The sequence below is a fragment of the Aulostomus chinensis genome, chromosome 10 (assembly GCF_037954235.1).
Source record: "Aulostomus chinensis isolate RoL2024-O1b breed Wild chromosome 10, RoL_Achi_v1.0, whole genome shotgun sequence".
NCBI classification, from domain to species: domain Eukaryota; kingdom Metazoa; phylum Chordata; class Actinopteri; order Syngnathiformes; family Aulostomidae; genus Aulostomus; species Aulostomus chinensis.
The window spans coordinates 1,530,473-1,556,149 of NC_141329.1; the positions used below are offsets into that span (position 1 = coordinate 1,530,473).

The 25,677-nt window shown below is 43.1% G+C and overlaps 1 long non-coding RNA gene across 1 annotated transcript; it reads left to right on the forward strand.

Moving 5' to 3' along the window:
* Positions 1-9,396: 9,396 nt before the first annotated feature.
* Positions 9,397-24,898, forward strand: LOC147254027 (uncharacterized). The gene is made up of 3 exons (XR_015118016.1): positions 9,397-9,898; positions 12,961-13,051; positions 23,917-24,898. It is a non-coding gene; the product is annotated as an uncharacterized LOC147254027 (long non-coding RNA).
* Positions 24,899-25,677: the final 779 nt, after the last annotated feature.

The following is a 25,677-nucleotide window of genomic DNA, read 5'->3' on the forward strand; positions in this document are numbered from 1 at the left end:
TTACGTAGTCCTCCTCTGGGAAAAGGAAAATGCTGTTCAGTATACAGCGCATTCTTGACAGATTTATAAGAACAATCCCTGCAGCTTGCTTGCACGTCTCTGTAGCCATGGCACTGCTTTACTTCTCACTGTTTTTCAGTCAAGGGTGCTTAAAACCCAAAATGTCAGGGACCATGCTCATTCTCCCAAACTGTCAGTCTTCTGAGAAACCACTTTTCCTGGGGTCAGTTCATTTACCTCGTTACATAACAAAGACTTTGTTCATAACAAACTGGAAGCTGGAACATGCAGGCCCGATTACTGAATGCCAATAACATAAATGAACATTTCAGAAAGGCAGAAATACAGTACATCATGGTTTATTACATGGATCCCCATTTTCTGTTGCTTTGACGACCGCTAATCTTCGCGGAGACCACAGGACATTAAACATGTGGACACCAGGTTGCAGTTCTGGGCTCACTGACTCGCTATGAAGAGCGCAGAAAAACAACTTTCACCAGCCAAAGAAGAGAGACCTGTCAGTCAATCGTCATCAAGCTGATGTAAGGTTTTTGAGCTAAATCAGACAGAACAGATACAAAGAGATTCCTTGATTTACTGGATTGATGAATAAAATAAATAATTACATATCATGCTGTAACATTCCCAAACTTACTTGCAGGCATCAAAAGGAATAAAACAGCCAGATCACATCAGTTGTGAATACTTGAGGAGATCCTGTTTTCCAAACATAGGAGGTGCATATATCACGCCGTTTGGTGTGTAAATACAAATATGGAGACTGAAATGGAAAAATCACCTTTTCTGCCAGCTTCATTGTCACGGCAGCTCACACGTTGGGGCTGCCTGTATGACTCATGCGTCTTGGTATAATGATGACAGTGATGCAGCTGTCTTTTACACATTTTTAGAGTTGATATCTGTTATTCTGTTTTTACTCTGTTCCTGAAGATGTCCTGCTAAACTTTACAGCTGTTGGAAAATCCTTAGAGCAGTTCAGCAGCAAGTCTTAAGCTTCATATTTTTGTTGACTGTACGCTGCCTAGCGCAATGATTAATGTAAAGCCGTAGACGGTTTGAAGGGTTACTTGTTTGCTGTTCAAAGACATGGTGAAGAATATAAGAGCTCAGTAAATATACCAAGATTTCATTGCAGAGTTAAAACAACAACAACAACAACAACAAAACAATGGGTTTTGCTACTAATTACTTAAAATAATCTGTTCAGTCCTGGGAGAACCAGAGGAGGGATCATTGCCAACAATTGGCTTGAAAGTTGTTGGAGGCCTGTTTTAACTAAACACACCTCCAGGTCTCTCACATCACTGTTAGCTCAAGTTGAGGAAAAAGGGATGAAGATGCTGGTTCATCCTGACACTGTCAACAAATTAACACCTGCTGAAGAGGGCACGCACTAATGGTTACAGTGAACGTCAAGCGTGTCTCTAAACTGGATGAATAACACCAACAAAACATGTTGATGAGTAAGTTCATCTGGCTGTTATTATATCAGGGAAGAGAGCAGCAGCCTCGCTGCCTCTCTGTCCTCGCTGCTTCTGCTGGCTCCAGGATTTCCTCAGCAAGAAAGCAAACAAACTGCAAACAAGTAAGCTCTCCATTAGTCTGATTTAAATCATGGGACTTGGTTTCATACTTCAGCTAAAGATATCAGAGGGATTTTGGAGGGTAACATCAACCTGCCTTCTGTCATATGATCCAGCCATTCTAGGCCGCTTGGTAGCAATGGCCTCCCAGATGTGTTCACATTAAAAAGGCAGACGTCCATGACCAACCCTGACCCTTCAACTACACTGAGGCTCGAGCATGAGGGCGGGGAGTTTCTGAGGAGATCCTGAGGACTCCTGGAGGTGTGCAGCTGTTTCCATCGCCAATATTCAGTCATGATCAGCTGCCTTACATTTGCTGAACTATATATACTATACAGACTCATTCAGTGACAAAAAGATTACTGTGGACAAAAATACACACACACTAAGCCACTCTACTGCCTCTCATTGCCTGACACAACAAGTCAGTCATTCTCATCATTTTCAACCACTTTTTCCCAACTCTGTTGCGTTCGTGTCATTCTGTTGCTGGAGGACAATTACAGTCACAGTTTATGGAGAGAACACACAACGCTGAGAGCAATGCTATGGAAGAGGCATTAAGTGTAGATTTGTAGTAATTAGCTGCAGTTTCTACCCAAATCCCAAATGAGTAATGTTGTGATGATACCCCCCCCCCCCCCCCCCCCCACACACACACACACACACGCATGCACACAAACACCTGCTGCCCTTTTAAGTTTTGGTCGGTGCTTCTCGGGCCCTACAGGTGCAGTGCTCACCAGCACCTTCTACCACATGGCAGGGAAAACACAGCTTGCCAGAAAGTCTCACTCTCTGTAAAACAATGCATTGTGTGGCGTGTATGTGACAGCGTATGAATCCATTATGGACAGTCATTCATTTCTCATTGTGCTCTGATCCCTCACGTCTGTTTTTGAAGCCAGTGGAGTTTTTGTGACTCACAGTGGTAATGGGAGGCACTGGGTGTCCTCTGCGCTCCGCTGACCACTTTAAGCCCTAGAAAAGATAGATAAGACACGGGTGCGAGACTGAAAAACCTACATAGCATTGATGTCACCCTTCAGACTGGTCATAAGCCTTTTTTATCTGATAGCTCCTGAGGAGTTCAGTGTTAGCAATCTCGAGCTGAAAAGGGCACCCTGTGTAAAAGGGCTGACTGCTGTACCAATCTCATTAAATTACAACAATAATTCATAAAGAATACAGCCATAAAAAGAAATTGGTTATTAAACATTATTAAACCTCTTCGGAGTACACCTTATTCAGAGGTGCAACATAATTGCCTCCTTATTTCAACTTTGCCCCTGAAAGATATTGATGAGAGGGTAGTGGGTCTTGATAGACTTTCTGTCATTTCCAGAGATGAACAGATATATCAGATATATGCATTACCTGGCTAGAATTGAGTAAACAGTGTACCTGGTGGTGTTTTGCATGCCAACCATACCGACAAGTCTTTGAAAGCCATTGAAACATTTACCTGGGGAAATTGATGCTGTAAGCTAGAGCCACTGCTGCCAGGTGGCAACAGGGGGATGAAGAACAGGTAGTAAAAGCCCCAGGTCACGATTAAGCGGACAACTGGATAAAGTGCACTGCTGCAAATGCATGTTGCATAGCAATCAACAAATGCTAAACTTCCACTCCTCCCTAACGGGTTTAAAGCTAGCAGGGAAAAATACAGAGGATTTGTCAGAATTTCTACTTGTGTTTTTGATGATTGCTGTAACCCAGCAGAAAGGGAATTTAAAGACATGCTTGTAAATTCTTTGAGGAAACATGCCAGTAATCTTCACCTTTGACCAATGTGTTGGTTGCTGGTAGACATACTGGAGCTCTTGCTTGGTAAAACAACACAAAAGGAGCCTGGCCTTCGGCAAACGAGAGTCATCCACTGTGGAGACACACTTCTGTCATCTTCTGACATGGAGAGCCTGTTTCAGTTGGATGAATGACTGAGTTTTCTTCTGGAAATATATCATACGGGTCAGTATGACTGACTCATATTCCAAATGTTGCCAAGGAGGATAAAAATGCTTAGAGAGCCGAGAGGAATTTTAACCCTAGTAGCAACACTGCCTTCAAGGATGTGGTTAGGTATGTTAATTAATCCCCAACACCGTATTTTAGACTGCGAGACAACAGCTTAACTGTGTGTGTGTGTATGTGTGTGTTTGCACGACCATGAGTTTGGAAAAGAGGGAGGGTAAAAACTTCCTGGTCTCCTCCCATTCCTCGCTCTTCCTGCCCACACCAACCCCCTGAGGAGGTGATCGAACGCGTCTGTTTCCCAAAGATAAAAAGGGCTGTTCACAACATCCCCAGAGCTGGGAGAGGTTGGCACAGAGCAAACTGGCAGTCTGCTCATGTAACGGACCCCGTCACTGACACGGAGAGACAGAGAGAAAATGAGGGGAAGGGTGAGACAGAGGGGATGGCTCGGGGTGCATTACAGTAGAGTGGTCGGTGAGATGTTAAAAAACACCAGCGTTTGGCATGGCACCAGAAATCCAATTCACAAGTAAAAAAAAAAGATCCCCATGTTACAGGATAATGTACTTGTGTCACACCGCAGCCATACAGCATGTTCATGTTGATCGTAGCTAGCTAGCAACTGAGACAATTTAGTTATTTTAAATAATTCGCTAAATGTGACAGTGGTTTGGTGATTGCTGTAACCGTTGTGCTCCAATCCACACACAGGACTGAAATATCCCATGAACTGCTATGAAAATGTCATATACCACTTTTTTGGTTAATTATTTTATTACATCTGCCCTGATCATCAATACCAAACACCAAAGCTTCCAGCCAGCAGTGCCGTTTCCATGGACCATGATAGCCTGCTATTAATCCAATTAAGACTTCGTCCGAATAAGATGCTCCCATGTCAACGGCCCCTTCTGACCTTCAGTTCAATTCCAAAAGGAACTTGTAAGCAAATAAATTAAAGTCTTATGTTATTTAGAATAAGATCAGTAGTCAGATTACAGCCGTCCATGAAAATGAAGCAACTGTCTCAGCTGACTTGTGCAGACAGAATCTTCGTCTAATCGTCTAAATCCCAAAGTATCAAAAACTGCTGAAGTGAATAAAGGCTGAACCAACCATGGGCACAGCAAGACATCAGTTACCAAGGAACAATGTTTCAATGGGTGAAGGCCATCAGAAGAATGACAGATGAAGAAAATCTTTAATTAGCTTGCCTCCAACTTTATAATCTGCTCATCGAGTCACTTTGTCAGATGGATAATTTCTTCCATCTCTTCACACGCAGCTGCACGCTGGAGGCGCCGGGATCAAACTGCTGATGTACACAGATATGCCCCTGTGGTTCTTTAAACACACGCACAAAGTCACCGAGATCAGGTCAGAGATCAGAGTGTGTACAAGTGTTCACTACAGCCTCTCGGCTTTCCTGCCACGCCAGATGCAGGAGATCCCATGTGCTGCGCCACAGGGAATATCAATACACTGATTATAGCATTCAAAATGATCAATACCGTAGGACCGTTTCCCTGATCAGATCATTGGAGCCTTTGGTCACAGTTACATAAATGCTGCATGCTTCTATTTTCCACAACAGTAAAACCAAAGTTTGCAATGCAATGTTTGTGTGACCCTGAGAAGAGGCCGTCAGAGTTTCTACAAGCACAAAACATGAATCCTCCTCATGGTTGTGTACTGTGTTGATGACCTCAGACCTCATAGTAAAAGCTCCTATGCACTTTGACCTACTCCAGCATTCAAATTCCCTCTGACTGGCTCCATTAATGAGCTCTTGACATTGAAGAAAAGACACAAGTTGAAAGTCCAGTAACAAGCTATTCAAGGCTAATACCAGCGGGGCTGAAGGGATCAGTGAACAGACGCCAGTCGTCGCTGAGGCTGTTATGTTTGATGATGGAAGGTGCCGACACCAGAAGCAGGCCGGAATCAAAAAACCTGCTGTTTCATCCAGACGCTGGAGGAGAGTGATTACAAAATAAAATCAGAACAGACCAAAGCAGGGCTCAATCAAACAAAGGCAGAAAAATATGCATCATTAAAAAGCTAACAGGGAAACTCAGGAATACAGAGCAGCAAAACTGAAAAGTCTAATGAGAAGTTCACAAATCAAAAACCGAAAAACAATCCTAACCCCTTACACATACATTTAACGTGTTCATATGGAGGGCGCATTTTAAAATGTCATTTTCAATAATGAATTAGTGAATAGATTCAACGAGGAGTTAAAGTCTAGAGCCTCCACATCAACATGGAGAACGTCTGAAGCCAAATGCGCAGTGTGCTACAGACACTGGGAGGTCTGTCTCTGCCTTCTCAAACAATACCACAAAGTCACTCCATGGAAAATCGGCTGTGGTTTGAAAGGTTAATTGCGGCCTTTGCACACAGAATCACTTTAAAATGTATCGGCTTTTTCCCCACTTTCTCTCCGTGATTGTCCATAAAAATTACAGAGAGCAGACAATCGCATTTTATGGAGCTTGAAAGGACACGCAAATAAAAACACATTCAAAGGCTACAGCTTGCAACAATTTCAAACTGCCTCATTTTTTTTTCTATTTCAAGCAAAAAGGAGAAATATCATCTCACTGTTTGTGAACATTTGTAAATAACATGCCTGAATAGGACCTGTAGGTTATTGTATTCACAGTCTAATCTTCTTTCTGTGACTGTTGTTAGAAATGGGTTTGATGTAGCCACTGCACATATTGTCGTCTGAATGTTTGGAGAAATTACTCTTAAAATACACATAAAGCACATGTGAGTCAACAGATTGGCGGCGCAGGTCTTTTTATCCGCTGCAGCGGCTCCGTCTGTGCAGCTGTGGGCTCTGCTGCTGCTATCACTGCCAGTATTTTTCACTTTGTCACTTACTCTGCATGCAAGTTTATGGTTTTAACAACAGAATCGTGGCTAAAATACAGAATGTTTAGCAAGTGAAGTGAAATATGTGCTGACTGTCTTCAGTCTCTCCGTCTTCTCTTGTTTATGTCTGCCCATGAGTCTTTGTCTGCACTCCTGTCCAATCAGCTCCCTCCAGGCCTCGTACTCTCCTTGCTCCTAGTTGTGTGATTAGTTCAGTTTGTATCTTTATTTTAGTTTAAATTGTCTCTCTGTGATTTACCTGTGAATGTCATGAGTTCGTTTTTTTTCGTTGAAGTTGGTAATTTTGTTCGTGGATTCTTGGTTCACATTTATTTTACTGTTTTGAAATAAATCCTCAGGTCATTAACACCTGCCTGCTGCTGCCACCACACGCTAACGTTATGAGGTAAGTGGGCAGGCCCTGTGATTGGATTACAGGCCAGGAAGCCAGAGACACACCTGTATAAAGTTCACCAGAGGCAGATAGCTACAGTATATACAAGGGAATTTAAACAGACGTGTCCTGACCAAATTTTAGGCCAAAATAGCAAATGCAGGAAGAAACACCCACACAGTTTGTATCTCTGCATGCTGGGCTTGTTGTTTTGCTTGCTAAATTGAATCAAGGCTCTATAGACCAGCTGTGTTTCACATCTCAGCTGCAATAAATGAAACTCACCGAGACTTTGATGGTTGCAGGGCCGTGTTATAATTCACTGGACAGGAGTCACTCGGATGCTGCTGTCACCATATCACGCCATCACCTGATGGATGCACTGCACTCAGAAATAACCCTCAAAAAATGTGTTAAGAGTTGATGTCATCTTGAAAAAAATAACTTTCTAGATTTAATTAGTGAGCTTAAATAAGAATGAAACTGCAACCTTTAGCATGTCGATAAATTAATAATATCATGCAAATGGACTGTCTGTGGTGTTTGGGCTTCATTAGACCGTGTCCATGTCATTGTTGCCAATGTGCAAGTAATTTCAAGTGCACACAGCAAACTCAAGGGTCTCCGTGGCTGTCTGACATCAGGATACCCATCTCCCAGCTAGTTATTGATGTGTCACAACATGCAGAGTGGTAATTTTCACAGCATTGTGATGAACACCTTGCAACACATATCTCCAGATTGAGAGGTCTGAAAAGCATTAAATACAATTTTGATTGGACTTGAATGGATCTTTATGAAAAGGTCTTCGTCTTCCTCAGAGGACTGTCATTTACAATGTTACACATAATCTATCGTTCAGCAAGATGAGCAGCCACCAATCAGTAGGATTTGTCTGACCGGCAGCAAGAGGGATCCAGGGACAATCAGGTAGAACATGTCTCAGAGTCAGCCAAACTGGTAGGCGGTCACTGTAACACACGACTACCGCGTAGGACAAAGAACTGAATATCCCTAGAATCACTGTGAGGTTGAACAGCAGGCACTCAGCCTCGTGGCTCAGAAATTCTCCTGTAGGTCATTGGGAACTACATCACATTCGTGGCTACACTAAATCCATGGCTGACATCCCCAGCGATAGCTGTGCAAACCACTGACGGGACAGCAGCCGAATGACCGTCTGCCACCGGCCGCAGCTCCAGTGTTCAGCTGCAAGGTTGTGCAGTTGTAGCGAAACAGTTGTCAGAACAGTTCAGTGGTCGGATCAGGAGGGAAATGAAAATATGGTAAACAGGTGTGTGTTTACTTATCAATCTGCAACGATGAAAAGTGGGCAGTCTAAAAGAAAACAAGCAAACAATCGGCGTTCTGTGTGCCTCCTCCACTTCACATCACACAGAGGTGGCAAACACAACAACAGCAACCAGCAGGGTTCACAGTTCTGTTGTCACAGAATTTTACTGACAAAAGAGAACCAATCAAATCAATGATGGTCTTTGAACCAGCGTACAGACACACATCCACGCCAGCAGTGCCACCCTTACAACTGCAATGGTGCTAAAGTGATGAAGTGACAGTGATCAGGTCCTGCTTCTCATATCAGCACTTGATGGTCTGGGAGAATTTCATAGGGACTCTGCACCAGTGCGAGTCCCTTTTTTTTATTATTTTATTTTTTATTTTAGGGACATGAGTTACCGGAGGCAATGTTACTTAATTGGAAGGATGGAATTGAGACCAAAAGTGAAATCAGTGCAATAAATTGTACTGTGTGCTAAGGCACATAATAGCTATAATAATTATAATCACAGCAGTATTAAACTGGTCCAAAGTTTCCTACTAAACGACTTTGTTTATTCATTTAGGTTTTTACTTAAATGTGAAATTTGTTAATGACATTTTTTTGGAACGGATGAAGGCGTTCATTAACTACTGTAATTCCTATCTCTTTCATGAGATTTTTGGTTTTTATTCTGAGTTTATTTGAATTTTAAGATTTTCCACTGACACAAACCTTTCACAACAAGTCAGGATCTTACATTGCTTCTGGTTTATTTGCATCTAAATTCAAGACAAAGCCACTGTGTTTGACAGACGTTATGGAAGACAGTGATGAGCAATGGCTGTCTTTAGTATATCTCTGGAGATGTACCTCTCAACCCTTAATCCCATTTTTGCTCCACAAAATCCAATTTACACCAATTTCATACACTGGCACAGCATCTGTGTATCAGTGTCGCATAGATAGGTCTCTATTTTTTCAATCAGTATTCTGAACTCTGATGAAAGGTTTTCCAAGATTTTTTCAAGACTTCAACGTTTACTTTAAATTATTTATTCTATCACTTGGTACTTATTTTATACGTACATCTCACCTTATTTCGCTGGTGTTCCTCTACCTGCGTTGCGGTCGGCGTGTGACCTCACTTCCTGTTTGTGCATCGCGAAACGTAGTGCTTTGCTTGCTGTTCTAGCAAAAGTGTGATCACCCCCGCTAATTCCTTATTCGTTGACAAATTACCTTCCCAAACTACGTATCTATTCGCTTTATTTAGCCTAAGTTTAAAGACTGTGTGTCTGATAGCGACAGCCTTTATTTCTGGAAACTCTCCACTCTAAGCTAGCAATGGCTTCCCTCTCGCTCTCCTCTCTCCTGCTCAGTGGGCCACTGTTCAGTTCCTCCTCAGCCTCCTTTAGTGGTACGGATTCGTGCGTTAAATGTAGTTTGTTTGTAGCGTTGGAGGCGAGGCTTAGCGAGGTTGAATTGGACCTGCGGCGGCTCCGCACCGATGGATCCAATCAATTAGCCGCTAGAGCTAGCCAGTCCCCGTTAGCTGGTGCCGACCGTCTTAGCTTAGCCCCAACTAGCGTTCCACCGGCATCTCCGGAGGAGCCGGGAAACCAGGGCGGCTGGGTGACTGTCCGAAGGAAGCATAGTCCGAAGCAGAAGCCTGCTGTCAGCGACAAACCACCGCTTCACGTCTCTAACAGGTTCTCCCCACTCGGCGACACACCCGCCAAGAAATCTACTCTGGTAATTGGAAGTTCCATTCTGAGAAACGTGAAATTAGCGACACCGGCAACCATAGTGAAGTGCATTCCAGGGGCCAGAGGGGGCGCCGTCGAGTCAAATTTAAAACTGCTGGCTAAAAGTAAACGCAAATACGTTAAAGTCATTATCCACGTCGGCGATAATGACATCCGACTAGGAGGTCACAAAAATTAATATTGAGTTGTGTGTACATTTGCAAAGACTATGTCGGACTCCGTAGTGTGTCTGGACCCCTGCCTAATCGGACCAGCGACATGTTTAGCCGCATGTCGTCGTTCAACCGCTGGCTGTCGAGGTGGTGTCCAGCAAACGAAGTGGGCTTGATTGATAATTGGAAAACGTTCTGGGGGAGACCTGGTCTGATTAGGAGGGACGGCATCCATCCCACGTTGGACGGAGCTGCTCTCATTTCCAGAAATATGGCCCAGTTTATAATAGAACCAAAACCCTGACAACCCAGAGTTCAGACCGGGAAGCAGAGCTGCCGTCTTCCACGCTTCTCTGCGCGTCCGCTAGGGGGCAGATACCCACCCAAAACTACATAGAGACTGTGTCTGTCCCCCGACCGCGTCAGCTTACTCATTCCAATTCTACTGTAGAGGAGTCAATCAGAAAAACCTAATCAAAAGTGACACAACCACTAAATTAACTAAACAAAAATCTAACAATTAGATGTGGACTTTTAAATATCAGACCTCTGATGCCAAAAACTGAATTGGTGAATTAATTAATATCTGACAATTGTATTGACCTGCTGAGTCTCACTGAAACCTGGCTAGTGATGATGAGTATGTTAGTCTAAATGAATCCACTCCTCCCAGTCACATTAATACTCACATTCCTCCAGGCTCTGGCCCAGGAGGTGGAGTTGCTGCCATTTTTGACAAAAGTTTAGTAATAAATCCCAAACCCAAAACAAGTTTCAATTCATTTGAAAGCCTGATTCTTAGTTTGTCTCATCCAACCTGGAAAACAATACAGCCGCTCTTATTTATCATTGTGTACCGTCCTCCTGATCCTGACTCTGGATTCTGATCTGAATTCTCAGAGTTTCTATCAGTTTGGTTCTAAATCAGATCAAGTCATGATTGGAGGGGACTTCAGTATTCATGAGGATGTTGATAACCACAGTCTGGTACTGCATTTCTCTCTCCTAGACTCAACTGGTGTCCATCAGTCTGTTCATGAACCCCCTCACCGTCACAACCACATCCTCCACCTCCTCCTAACATGTGGAACTGAAGCTGAACATCTGGTTGTGTTTCCACAGAACGCTTTTATCAGACCATCAATCAATCACTTTTGAATTTATTCTAATCAACTACACTCCACTCAGGAAAACAGTGGTTTCCAGATGTTTGATCAGGCTGTAGCTAGATTTAAGGAAGCGATTCCAGTGGCACTAAATTCAGTGTCATGTCCCATTGTTACAGAGGACAATGTTGTCAACCTTAGTCCCTCCCAAATTGATAATTTTATCGATAGTGCAACAGGCACCTTAGGATCAACTTTGGACTCGTTTGCCCCACTAAAACTAAATCTATAAATCCAAGGAAACAAGCACCTTGGTACAATTCAGAAACCAGACAGCTTCAACAAAAAACCCAGCAGTTAGAGAGAAGATGGCGCTCCTCCAAACTGGAGGAGTCTCACATCATCTGGCAAGACAGCCTTAAAAGTTATAAGAAAGCCCTTCGTATAGCGAGAGCAGCCGACTACTCAGCACTAATAGAGGAACACAAGAACAACCCAGGTTCCTCTTCAGTCCTGGAGCCAGACTGACAGAGAGCCACAGCTCTGCTGACCCTAGCATTCCTGTTTCCCTGGGCAGCAAAGATTTCATGGACTTCTTTAATGACAAAATTGTCCTTATTCGAGAGAAAATTCACCTCCTCCTGCCATCAGCTGACAACATGGCCCCTATAGCCTCAGAAGCCTTAGAGGCTGCTGGAGGACCAGACACACACTTTGACAGTTTTTCTACCGTTAGCCTTGATGAGCTCAGTTCAATCATTTCCTCCTCTAAACCTCCACCTGTCTTCTAGACCCCATCCCAACCAAGCTACTTAAGGACTCTCTACCCCTCGTTAGCCCCTCCCTCTTAGATATGATCAATGTGTCGCTGGTATCTGGTTACGTCCCACAGTCCTTTAAAGTGGCAGTAATTAGACCCCTTCTCAAAAAAGCAACCCTGGATCCACAAGTTCTGGCCAACTACAGACCAACATCACATCTTCCTTTTCTCTCCAAAATTCTGGAGAAAGCAGTTGCTAAACAGCTGTGTGACTTTCTCCATAGCAACAGCCTATTAGAGGATTTCCAGTCAGGTTCCAGGTTCATCCTAGCACAGAAACAGCACTCGTCAGAGTTACCAGTGACCTCCTACTAGCATCAGATGAGGGACTGGTCTCTGTGCTGGTCTGATTAGATCTTAGTGCAGCTTTTGATGCCATCGATCACCACATCCTTCTACAGAGACTGGAACCTTCCATTGGCATTAAAGGAACTGCACTAAACTGGTTCAGGTCATATTTACTAGGTCGATCTCAGTTCGTACTTACTAATGATAAACCCTCGGAAACCACTGCAGTTACTTATGGTGTTCCACAAGGCTCTGTGCTTGGACCAGTCCTCTTCACCCTGTACCTGCTTCCTCTAGGTCACATGATCAGGAAACACTCCATTAATTTTCATTGCTATGCAGACGACACTCAGCTGAACTCATCAATGATCCACATGAAATAAATCAGCTGACTAAACTGGAGGCCTGTCTGAAGGAGATAAAAACTTGGATGACACATAATTTCCTTTTATTAAACTCTGATAAAACAAAGTCATTGTCCTGGGCCCAAAACATCTTAGAGACGGGAGTTCACCTGTGTCTTTTTGGTTCAGCCCTGTTTGTCCCTCTTCAGTTGCTGGATTTAACAGCAACTGAACACAAAAGGAGAGAGAAGAATTTTTGCAGGATTACTGTCTTTCCGTTGTTCGTCTTGGGCCAGTTCATTAACTCTTGGTGTGTTTTCTCCTGGTGTATCTGTGAGTTCATCAGGCCTCCTGCCTACGTGACCTCTTGGACGAGTTTGTTGCCCCTCGGCGTTGGACTTGTTGACCTTTGCTGCACTCATAGACCTGGTAAGTTTACGGAACTCATGATTTGTTGTTGTGTTTCTCAAGGACCATGAAGGAGAAAGAGAGAAAAACTGCAATTCATAATTTTAGATGTTTTTGATGAGTCACAGTGCAATATTACAAACACACATACAACACTGAACATTATTTGATTTAAGAGTTTTAGTCAGAACATGATCATTAAATCAGGTCCTTTCCCTCTGCTGGCCAACATAGGAACAGCACGTTGAGACACTTTTAATGCTCCTCTTTACACTCTCTAAAACTGATAAATGTAACTGTTGCAGAACCAGTTTTAAAAAGCTGTTTTTATTTGCTTTAAATTCAGCTCCAACAAATAGTTTCACAAGTGTCAGTTTAACACACGGTCACTTTTTTGTGTTGGTAGGGTTGATATTGGAGGTTGGGACATGTATGCAGGTAGCTCCTGATATTTGGGCTTGTGACGACACAAACCCCTGCTTTGGCTGTTTGCTCTCCGTGTTTATTAGTAGTTGGTTGAGGGTTATCGTTTGGTGTTGGGTCGGTGAAGCAGCTGTTTGTGATTGGTGCTCTGTTGCTAACCTTTTCACGTGAAAGCACTAAAACGATGCTGGGAAGCCTGTGTTGATGCCTCCGGTTGTGGCTGCCAATCTGTGACACCAGCCCTTGGATGTCCTGAGCACATGGAACTTGCTCTGTGCCACAAACCCTTCATAAACAGGAAGTCCTTGATCGCTCTTTTTGTTACATACGTATCTAAACTATTTGAGTCCATCCCCATGGTTGAGTGTGTTGACCACATTCACGTGACAGATCGGCGCATGTTCCAGTGCGATGATACACTCACTTAGATGTCATTGCCTGAGAAAGTGTCTTATGCATTCACGTAGGGTCGATACCTGTGTGCATTCACACAACGAGCTCCAGCAACTTCCACAGGATACTTTCATCAGAGCTTTGTTATCACAAGACTGAAGCTGGAGCTAAAACTGGAAAACAGATGAAAGACAGAGGCACATACTGATCAATATTTTCCTGTTCTAATAAGATTGACCCCCTTGGCAAATAATATTGATCTGACAAAGAAAATGCAAGAAATAAATCAGTGGACACTGAGCATTGCTCCCTGTAGAATTAATTTCAGAATTAGTTCCTTCTTAGCAGCAGGCAGCAGTGGCTGAATGCGTCTGCTGCTGAAGGAATCGTAGCCAAGAGTCAGCATGACCCAGTAAAGTGAGCGTATTGTGCAGGATGCAGTTGTTTGTCTCGGTAATCTTTTCCCCACAGCACTGAAAAGCTCCTTTGCCTTATTTCATTAATTGGGTATCGATCAAAATTTAGTCCTTATTTAATCAAATTGTAAGCAAATGATGTGATATTATATTTTAGCACCAATAAATAGAAGAGAACAAGCTTTTATAACCTCTTTTTAAGATATTTTTTCAGTTTATCAGGGAAGACCCTTAGATGAGGGGCTTCTTCATCGATCAGATTCACTGGATGTATTTTGAGATCAGCTGCAGAAATTATGATCCCAAACAGTTTTAGGATTCTAAGGGGAAACTGTAAAGTATCATGGATAACACAAATATGAAATTATTCTTCCTGTGAGTTTAAGGGAGCGTTCCCAGCTAGAGTGGGTGTGCTTCGGGTCAGTCTGGTCCACTCTTCGTGAGGCCTGCTGAGTGCTCGCACCAGCCTGAATGAGGTAAACCAGCAGTGGACACTAAAGATGGTCACACATGTTGTTCTTCTATCAACAGCACATTTGGAAGGAGAAACCACACTGGCATGGACAACAGCAACACACTGCAAGTGCTTTAGTAGCACATAATTGAAGCTGTTACATGAATTTAAGTGCAGAAGGGAATAGGAATAATTAAAACCGTTATTAGCTCGACCACTGGATCTCTCATCGGTACTCTTTGGAGCAATTATTTCGCTGCAGCTCCTCTCCTCTTTGTATTTAACTTCTAGCTGCAACTTCTGTGTCCAACCTCTGTTGTGCTGTGTTTTGCTTTGCTTCCTATGTTGTGTCTGATCTTCATATCTGAAGCAAAGCTGAAGCAAAGTTTGGTTCACTTGGAAACCAACAAAGTCAGTAGTATTCAGTATTAAGTATTCAGAGGACCGTGGTACCAGGAGGGTCAGGAGGGGTCACAGCTGTTGTCTTTTCATTCAAAATTGAAAAGTCTTAAAGTTCAGGCCAAACAAGTTCAGTGTGAAAGGACCTTTGGTGACTCCGCTGGAAGCACAAGACTCCACCAACAAGTCCACTTTTAGTTGCACACTTTTATTACTGACCCTGCAGAAACTCTATAATTACAGCAGAGAAGAAAGACCCGTGAGGGGACAGGTACTGTAGGCCGAATTACAGGTTATGAGTGGTGCATGAGTTTTCTGCTGTTCAGCTGATGTGAGAATCTGGATGAAAAGAGACTGTTACTTGATTGAAGAGCAGGACGTCAAGTCAATGGTGCATCTGCCGGTTATTGGTGAAGTGATGCTGCTGTTTGTGGGTGGGTGTGAATGTTTGCATGCTACACACGTGGCAAACCTGGTGGGTGTGGTTGATGATGGCTTGCTATTCCTGTTTCAGTGTGTCCAGGCAGTTGGAGGTTATGGTTGCAAAATTGCAACGTGATGTTTGACACTGCGGCATCACACCATCGTGTTGCTGTTAGCTGATGGGCTTGAAGGAACAAAGCTAACGAGGTCAGCACTCAGGGTCAGTGGCTGTTGCAGGAAATGAGGAGATCCTGTCTCGAGCCTGTGTGCCGTGGTTGTGCCGGCGCTGTGTGGATGAGCCGTTTGACAATCCCACTGATATCTCTTTTTTAATTACTCTGGGTCCATGCAGAAAGGGCTACTCTCACTTCAGAGTTTGTGCAAAGAAAAAAAAAGGGGGGAACTTTAAGCAACATAAGCTTTAAAGTCACCCTGTTCTGGACAGTTAATTACAGAGCTGGCAAACTCAAGTAAAGCCAATAATTCTCAAGATCAGGCCACAGGTCATTGGCTTCAAATAGAGTTAATACACTTGATCATCTTATGGCTGCCCTCCTCAGCGGCTGGTGAAGAGTTTACTCGGATGAGTATGACATTGTAGACAGTTTCCCAACAATCACATGAGCATTTACTTTGTGAAGGCAAATAGTCATCATCCTCACGGCACAAACCATCATTAACTTTACAGTCAGACTTCTCTTATGTTCTGTCTATTATGTGGGAGACAAAGTGGCAATGCAGGGAACACAGAACACGTCCCCACATCCATGAAGCCTCATAACTGTGCAGGTCTGAGACTGGAATCAAGCTCAGACTGCCAATCTGAAGTGCCGCAGTCCGAGATGGTCGTTGATCTCTCTCTAAGAGCCACTTTAAAGGTTTGATTAACCCTAGCAAACAGACCCTCGTCTGATCTTTACATGTCTTTGAGTGCCTTTGGCCTGGTTTGCACAGCTCAGATTGTTCACCAGGAATCATGACTCAGTACTTCACTTCAGGCCTGACCGCCAGTTCTAAATACTGTTAGGTGTTGGAGTTTCTCACTGGTTGAGCTGTGTGACGTGACCCATGGAAGGACTGTAATCAAGGACTTCACCTGGAGGGTTTGAAAAACCCGATTAAACCTGAAGTATTTGGAGGTGTGAATTCCAACAGTCCTTCACAAGAGAACGTACAACATTGAGTCAACACACACACCTGTTGTGGAACACCCGCTCGTCTTCTCCTTTCCCACTGAAAACACCTTTTCAGAGCAGAGGTGTGATAAACAAACAGCACTACTTGAACCCTGTGAAAGGATGGCCTGCGAGAAGAAGAGTCTCTGCGGCTGTGCAAACGTGCCTCGTTTATTACGATATTTCAGTTAAGAAAACCCCAAGGGGAGGATTGTAAAAAAAAGAGAGAGAGAGAGAGAGAGAGAGGGGAAAAAACATGATTAATGAAACATTAATCATGAATTTAGTAAAGGAACAGGAAGCGTTGTCACTCTCCATTTGGGTCCATTATGATTTCAATGGTAGGAGGAGACAGGCGGAGGGGGTACAGCTGGCAGATTGTGTGGTGGAAGATGATTTTGGCTGGGTGAGGAGGTAGAGGAGGGTGGGAGACACGCCCATCGAAATGATGAGAAAAAGCTCTTTGGAATTCATAAGACGTTGTCTTAGCTAGGCTTTTATTTAAAGCCCCCTTATAATCATCCATAACAGTGTGCCAATTTATACCTTGGGGTCAACTTGACAAATTTATATTTTATTATAATCCATCAAACTACTCAACTATTGTCCAGGGAAGGAGGAGGCATGATAATGTCACGACTGAGTCCCTATTTGGCTTCCTGACAACAGTACAAACTTCCAGTATGGAGTGAAATCAACTACCTTAACCTATTTTTGTGTATGAAAAGACAGAAAATCAGTTGTCACAGTGCCCCTGGGGGAGAAATATTGTGGCATCTGTGTGTAATAAATCCAGTCATGTGTATTCAAGTCATGGGGCTTACAGAACTACAATGGGACTTATCAGGACTTGGCCTAACCTTCTGCTGAATGCGAAGTGCCCAAATGAGAGACAGCAGAAGCAGGAGCTGATTGAGCAGGGAGGCCTTTGAGGTAAACATTGGTGTGTGGAATAGACAGCTAGGGAAGGGTGGAATGAAGGGCTGCAGTGAAATAAACATGGCAGCTGCCTCTGTTATGAACTTCCAGTGATTTCACACCTCTTGGAATGGTGGCACCATTGAGTGACTGCTGATAACAGTGGTGGGGGGCTTTTGAGTGAATAGGAGAACTCAGCAGTGTTAACTCTGCATACAAATTCAGCCTACAGACAGTGTTAGATGTACTTACCTGAGGGCTGAATGCAGATGATGCCCTGTCTAATACACAGTCAGACAGAAACTACAGTGCTCTAACAAAGATAAGCTAATTATGTCGAGGGAAGACAAATTAATTAAAACACCACAGAAAAGTACTTTACCCTGAAGTGGGTTCTGCTAGATTTAACAACAAAACAAAAGAGTTGCTTTGGAGAGTTTCCAGAGAAAAGCAGGACAATCAACAGAAAAGAGCAACGGCTATAAGGCTTTCAGATCTACCCAGCAGGGACAGCACATATCAAAGATGTCTCCTAAATTTTGTGTTAAAACTACTTCAGTGGGAGAAACACAGCTGAGAACAGTATCTGGAGAGAGACAGTGCCTATGCAGAGGATGTTGTCTAAGAGCTTGTGTCAGCATCTGATTAGTGTTGCTTTGTTTGTCGTCCTATTCTCTGTTTTTGTAATATCTTGTTTTCCAAGCTAAGACACAGTTCATGCTATGACTTTCTAGACACCCTAAAGCAACTCGGGTTAGAGAAAGATCAACTGGTTTAAGATGTCTGGAAATGTAAGAAGGGTTCCATGTGGAGTCTTTTCATTGTGCTATCAACGCACAGCAGAAACTCATGCTTGCCACATTCCCTCCACTTTACTTGACAAACATACAGCATTATTTTTTTTCAAAATATCTTTAAATAAACCTGAATGCATGGATTCGAATCATATTTGAATAAACATGCAATCACAGTGTGGTGCAAATGCATGACACCAGAAACATCATATCACTTCATATCTGGCATGAAATTCAAATCTGTCAGTGTAGCCTTGATCTTGCAAATCGAAACGGAATATGTTTGTCATTCATTTCCTTCCTCTGGACGGGGACGGTGTGGTGTTGGGTGGAGGAGAGGACGTGCCTGGCAACACCAACCATGGAACTAAAGCTGATCCACTGGTGGACGGTAGCAATCATGAGAGGCAGAGGCTTCATGGTGGAGAGGGTGCAGGGGTAGTTTGTGGGATGTGCTACAGTCGACTTTTCCCTTTCTGTATTCCTGCCAGCACGTGCCCTCGGGGTCGGGGTACAAAGGCAAACTGGGGCCAGGAGAGTAAAGTCATTTCCTCGCTCTGCACCAATCCAACCCTTTGGCACCAGCTTGCATCTGACACTGATCCCACAACTGTCAGATGCTAAAACCTGCCTGACTTTTGATGGAAAACCTCTCACACTCTCTGGCCTTCTCCTGAGTGGAGCTCTGGATATCTGGATGAGCCGAGTGTAGCCGAACAGAGGCAGAGACGCGACCAGCCTCTCCTCCATCAGACACACAAAATTACTGCTGATCAAATAGGCCTCAGGCAACAAAACTATTGAGGTATGGATCTGCAATTGACATTTCATTTATATGAATGCTGTTAATCGAATATATTTACCATGAAAGCAGATGGCACGACTCATGCTCCCTCTCTGGCTCATAAATGACGTAACGCTTGACACTTGCATCTGGCTGACGCACATAAAAACACTTATTAACAGGTGTGAAAATGGATATTTTTCATGTAAAACTTTGGACTGGTGAGCTCGAGAGTGTTTAAATTCAACCCTTTCTCCTTATCTTGTGTATAAAATGGTCATTAAAGATGATCCATAAGCTGGAAACAGGCAGCAGAAAGGGCACACTGTTCGATTAGCACTAGGAAAACACTTAAACAGTACAGAAGTTTAAAGATAATCTGTAAAATGATGTAAAATACGGAAGGTGAAGACAAGTCGGCCCTCAGCTCCTCCGGGCAGAGGTCGTGCAACAATTACAGAACCTGCTAGGTTGGTGATTTAGAAAAAAACCCACTATAATGCGAGCACACTCAACAAAAATAAGAAGCTATCCAACTGTTTTATTTCCTGGAGCCCTTCTCAGGAGAAGTGTTGTAAATTAGTGTTCACTGTAAACACAATGATGCATGCATCCGCAATTCTGTATCTGTCGGCATCAGATAAACCATAAATAAGAAACACACACCACTCCCAATGTCCGTACTCGCTTTTTCTTCTCTTTTGTCATAAAACCAGGCACAAAAATGTGTTGATCAGAAGTGGTAAATGTATTTGTTCTGTTCCTGCAGCTGTTGTATACAGTAAAACCTTCCACATAAAATTCCTGCTGATCACAAACAAAGCAGTGCCAGAGTGGCCACACACGTACGCCACCAGGCAGTCCCAAACATCTCCATCAGAACTTGCAGTTGGCTTTCCTTTCACCTTTTAATTTACTTTACATCCACATCCAATAAACCTTAGATAAATTGCTTCTCTAGATAAATATACTTCACAAGGGTAAAGAGGGCCATGACCGCTACACTGCACGCCCACATTGGATGCAGGTATCTGCACACAGCAGCTTTAACCGGCCTCTCATTGTTTCATTAAAAGTCAAGGGTGGCAGAGACTGTCAAAGCTATCAAAATCATATTTCTGCCCTAAAACATGCAATCTGTCTTGTAAACTCCGAAACCCTGCAGTGTTTGTGGCAGTAAAACGTCATGTTAATCAAGCGTAGTGGTCTACATAATAAAAGGCTGAGAATAAAAGCACTTCCTGGAAAATGGGAGTCTTTACCTGTTGAAGTCTGTCTGCTTCCCTCTCGTAATCCCTTTGGTGCAGGAGTTGGCGTTGAAACGTTACATTTTGTGTGATACGACGGGCAATCAAGTTTCGTCCTCCTCGCTCGTCTTCTGTCTGGTCAAGAAGCTCTCTCTTAACCTATCATCTTCCTCCTACATGGTTGAGTCAAAACTGGAGCGGAGGGGTGGGGTGGCGGGGGTCACACCTAGCAAAGACAGGCAAATGTGTGATGGTTTGAAGAGCTGCTCATTAGCAATGCTGCACCAAGTTTGAGTTGTTGTTGTTTGACTGTTTTATTCAGCTGTACTCAGTGTTTGTATACATAATTCATCAATTTAGCTGCAAGATAGTTAATTATATAACCCTAATCTTGAGTCAAGTCTATTGGGTTTGCAGGGCAAGATGAGGCCCATGTTTTCTTGCTATTCAGTGTGGGCGGCTAAGTTCCAAAGGCTTTCAAGACGAGCTTCCCTCCTGCAATGTAAAGCACATGAACAGCATGAAGACACAACCAAACATTTTTATATCTTTTCTGAATGTAAACTAAGCAATTAGATGGATCCGTATTAAAAACAAGACTCCATTTAGCACCCACATCTACCCACTGGGGATGTCAGTACCCAGGTGTATAAATACACCAGTGAACGCCACCCGACTATTAAGACTTGACATTTGCAACTCCTCCCTTTCACTGCTGCACACACACCAGATAAAAGAGGGTATTAAATTCACTGTGTCTTGCAATATGAGGGCAAACCTAAAAGAGATTGTGTGAACTCCTGCCACACCTCCCAATTCTATTCCTGCTCTTCCCCCAACTTCAAAGCCTGAGGAAGCACCAAGAACAGGGTTTAGGTCCCAGGAGACACACAAAGAATGGGATCTCCTGACTATTGCGCGCTATATTTCACAATTTAACCTCCTTGGATAATTGAAGGTTGGTTAGAGCACATCATTTTTAGAAAGAAAGTGATTTTTGATTTAAATGCAAAGCGCTACATAACTTTCGGAATAGGAATTGATAGGAAACAAAGAGAGGACGCTTGATAAAGTTTCCAGAGTAACATGTAGGGCAGTGGTTCTCAAACTTTTTTTATTGATGAACCCCCTTCGAAATATTTTTAGTCAAGTACCCCCTGACACGCGCAAAACATTCTTGGTAGAAAATAAAGAGGTCGAGTGCTGTGCCGTCAGTGTCTGCTTTATTAAAATTAAACAACTTCTATCAGTGTTTGCTAGCCTTGGCTAATTTCTCCCCGCAAAAAAACACAGTGCCTTGGGTGCCTACTTCTTCATCGGCTCTGGTTTCACCTTCTTTTTCACTTGTTTCTCTGTGTTTTCAGCAGCATCGCTGCTGCGCGTCAGCCACATCTCCATCGTTACAGCGCGTCGTCACGGCAACGGCAGGTTATTGATGAGTGATGCTGGATCACTGGGTCTTGGTTTGTGGAGAGGCCGTTTTTTTTTTTTAAGGATATTAAATTGAATACTGAATATTGAATTCAGTGTATGAACATTCATTTGTATTTTATGGAACTTTTTATGATATAATTGTTTCTCAAGACATAATAATTATCAGGATTACTGCTTTTTTTTAATATACATATTTTTGTAAAGCTTCACGTACTTCCTGGAGTACCTCCACGTACCCCCAGGGGTACACGTACCCCCATTTGAGAACCAGTGATGTAGGGGATGACAACTTCTCATGGTTGTTGAGACAAGGTTGCTATGCTGAAACATACTGGCAGATTTAACACAATCTTCCAAAGAGATTTCCTTGAATTATTAAATGTTGAGTATGTTTGTCATCAGCACCACAGCTGCATGACTGCCTGTAGCTCCTCACATGTGCTGGGTGCTTTTAACCCCTGGCTGAGTCACAAACCTGCATGATGGAATCTTGTGATCATGCCACATCTGTACCAGCTATATTGTGTGTGCTGATAGACGAATCCTTCATACTGAAACAAACCGTTGACTTGCTGAAAACAACATTAGCCTCCACTGGAATCATTTTTGTTTGAGTTTTGCCGTTGCACTCCTCTGTAATCGGTCTCTCTCGTTCCCTCCCCTCACTTTTTTTTCCAACTTGTCTTGCAATTTTTAGCACTTAACAACTCTTCAGACAAATCAACACAACAGCAAGTCTATTGTCTGAGTCAGCAGGGTCTTTACAGAGTCCTCTTATTTAGACTTGTAAAACAAGTCGTCTTGGTAATTTCAACCCACTTCCCTGGAAGACTCTGCCTCTGTGCCCTTTTCCCTAATGACATCAATATGAAGCTGTTCATTCCTTTCTTATGAACTTCATCACTTTCACCTTTAATATGGGGTTGGTTTCCTGCGTGGCATGTTGGTGCGCTGCCACTGAATCGACTCATTGTCCTTCTAACAGCTGGCAGACCCACCCACACCCACACGAATCCTTTGTCTTTGGGTAATTTGGAAAGTAACCCTGACTGCATATTCAGACTGCACGTTCTCTGTCCACAGGCGCTGCGTTAACACAAACCTGATTGTTTTATATAGTAAGAATAAAATTCATTTAATTTGTAGCTAGAAAATAGAGCTGTAACATTCACTGGTCTTCGCCTGACAAAAATCAAACCGAGCCATGCAGTACTCTGCTCCGACCCACAGATCAATGTAGAACAAAATGTGCTTTATATTAGTTGTTTCATCCACATTCTAATAAACACGGTGCCGCAGTTTGCTTCTGCACAGCGGCAAGATGGATGCAATTTAATAGAGAGATTTTTTTTATGTTGTGGACATAAATTATCAAATAATTTCAAGGAATATCTGCTTGTCTGATTGCTGTGTCATTGCGTGTCTTTGTAATTTGGTTATCTGCATCTCCAACGACATCACACTGATGAGCACTCAGAGGAATGGATGAGGGCCCCTCTGAGGGGCCTGTCAATTGAAGGAAAAGAATAGAGGGCGCATGACACTGATAAATCAGTTTTCCTCCACAATTACAGCAAACTAGCTTTTATTGGAACTGTAGAAGACAAGAAGGGGAGCACCACTCAGCCTGTCAGCAAACAAGTCAAATCTACAGCACTACAGTATCTTGTGGGTTTTTAAGGGTATTTTAATGACCCACCCTCTCCTTCACATGGCTCCCAATCTGATTATTAGTGTTGGAGGACAAGAGGTTAATTGAAATGTCACTCAGAACTTAAGTGTCTTTATCCAATTTTTGTGCTGAGGGGAGAATCGTCTGTTTGAATAAGTCATCAGCACTTAAAATGTGGAGAAGAGAATTTAATACTATATTTCCCTTTGCTGCTCTCTTAAGAGGTAAAAATGGATTTGCCATAAAGATGGAAGAAGTTAATAACCAGACTATCTAGAAAGATACAGTTAAAGTGTGTGGTATCCTATTTAATCTGCTTTATTAACACTGTTTACTTGTACTTCCCTTTTATAGAGTGAATAAAGAATCATCGACATGAAGGCCGTGTCTGTGTATGAGAGCCCTCATCTGAGGTCGCGGTGACACTGGGGGAGAGAGTGACTCAGGCCCGTTCAGGAGGTCTGGAGCAGAACACTCGTGCTCACAGGAAAGTCTGGCCCACATATCGACCGAAAGCTCTGAAAAGAAATTCAGATCTCTGGACAATTAGACAATTAGTTTGTGTTTCATGAGTTTTTCATTCATTCAAGAAAACTGCATGTATGCTCAAGGTGCACATGGCTTGCTGATCAGAACTTCTGAGTTCAGTAGAAATACAACCCCCCCACATGACTGCAGGTCACCATTCAGTCATCAGAATCTGTCAGGTACAGGTCTACGTGTTTATTCTGAGGTCCTACTTCTCTGAAGTGCTCAGTGACCCATCGGGTGATCAGGGGGCACAGCCTGCTGGAAACGTGTCCACATATCACAATGTAATGTTTTTCATAGAGAGAACAATACAGCCTGAACTGTAAGGGCAGGTCTGAAAGTGATATCTTGAGTGTGCATATTCATCTCCACATCAATGTGTAAGACTGCGCAACTGCTGCGGCTGGTGGAAGAGCAGCAGCCTCAGCTAGCTCGTACAATCCTGAATCATAAGTGACCAGTTCTGACTGCCTTCAGACTACAGAAAGACATGAAAAGAAATCATACGGAAAAGCAACCAGATGTTTTTGCTTTTTTTTGTGTGCATTAAATGAGTTAACATTTCTGTTAACTGCATCTGAGTCAACGAGGAAGATCAGAGGTGGGCTTTCTGTTTGGAATACAACACAAGTGTAATGCTGGTTGGGCAGCACGTGGCAGCACAAAATGATCACTTCATAATAAGCATGACAAAGGTGACTGGTCCAAAATCAGCCTCATTCCCCCTGACTCCTCATTCCTCCGTTCAAAGCTGCTGTAGCTCCATTAAAATGGCATGATTGTTTTCACCACTTAGGACAGGGGGAGTGCAGCAAATTCCCCCTTAAATCAGCCTTGACATTCACCTGAACCTGAAAAATAAGCCTCTGGTCTCTAAAACAACCACTGAGACCCAGGACTGAAGCACCGGAGCCGGTGCAGGCTTGTTGTTGAGGTTTGGAGGGAACCCAGAGCCTTGACACGGAGTTCTTGCATGCAAGAATCACTATGTGCTCTAATCAAATTTGTAATTTCTGCATGATGTTAAAGACGTGGCTTTTGGAGTCTGGAATGTTCAGTGTCTCATTCTGCATTTTAATTAAGACCACTGGCAAAACATGTGGGGTCTGATAACTGAATATTATTCGTGTAGGCTGCTAATGGGCTGAATCAACACATCTCAAAGTTGTTCTTATCTGCACAAGGTCAGCAGTTTTCCCATTTTTGTCCCCTCCCCAAGTCTATGGAACAAATATACAATTAGACCCCTCCCCATGTCTGCAATCAATTGTAATGCGCTTTTTTTTGTTCTTGCAAAAAATGTAATTTTTTTTTTACAGGAACAGTTTAAAATGGCTGAGTTATCACTCACTTCAATTTTTTTTTCCTTGTGATTCTAAATAATTTTTTTCTTCCATTAATTTTGCTTAAATGAACCTTTTAATCCTTCAGGACTTTATTTTTTCCACTTCTTAAGTCTGTCTATGTTTCCGTGGCAGGTAAAGGTTGGCGGGTGTCTCCTCTTACCCTTCTGAACACAGGGTCAGTGGCTGAGGAAGTCAAGTGGCCCCCGGTCCCTGCTGTGGCTTCTCATGTGATATACAG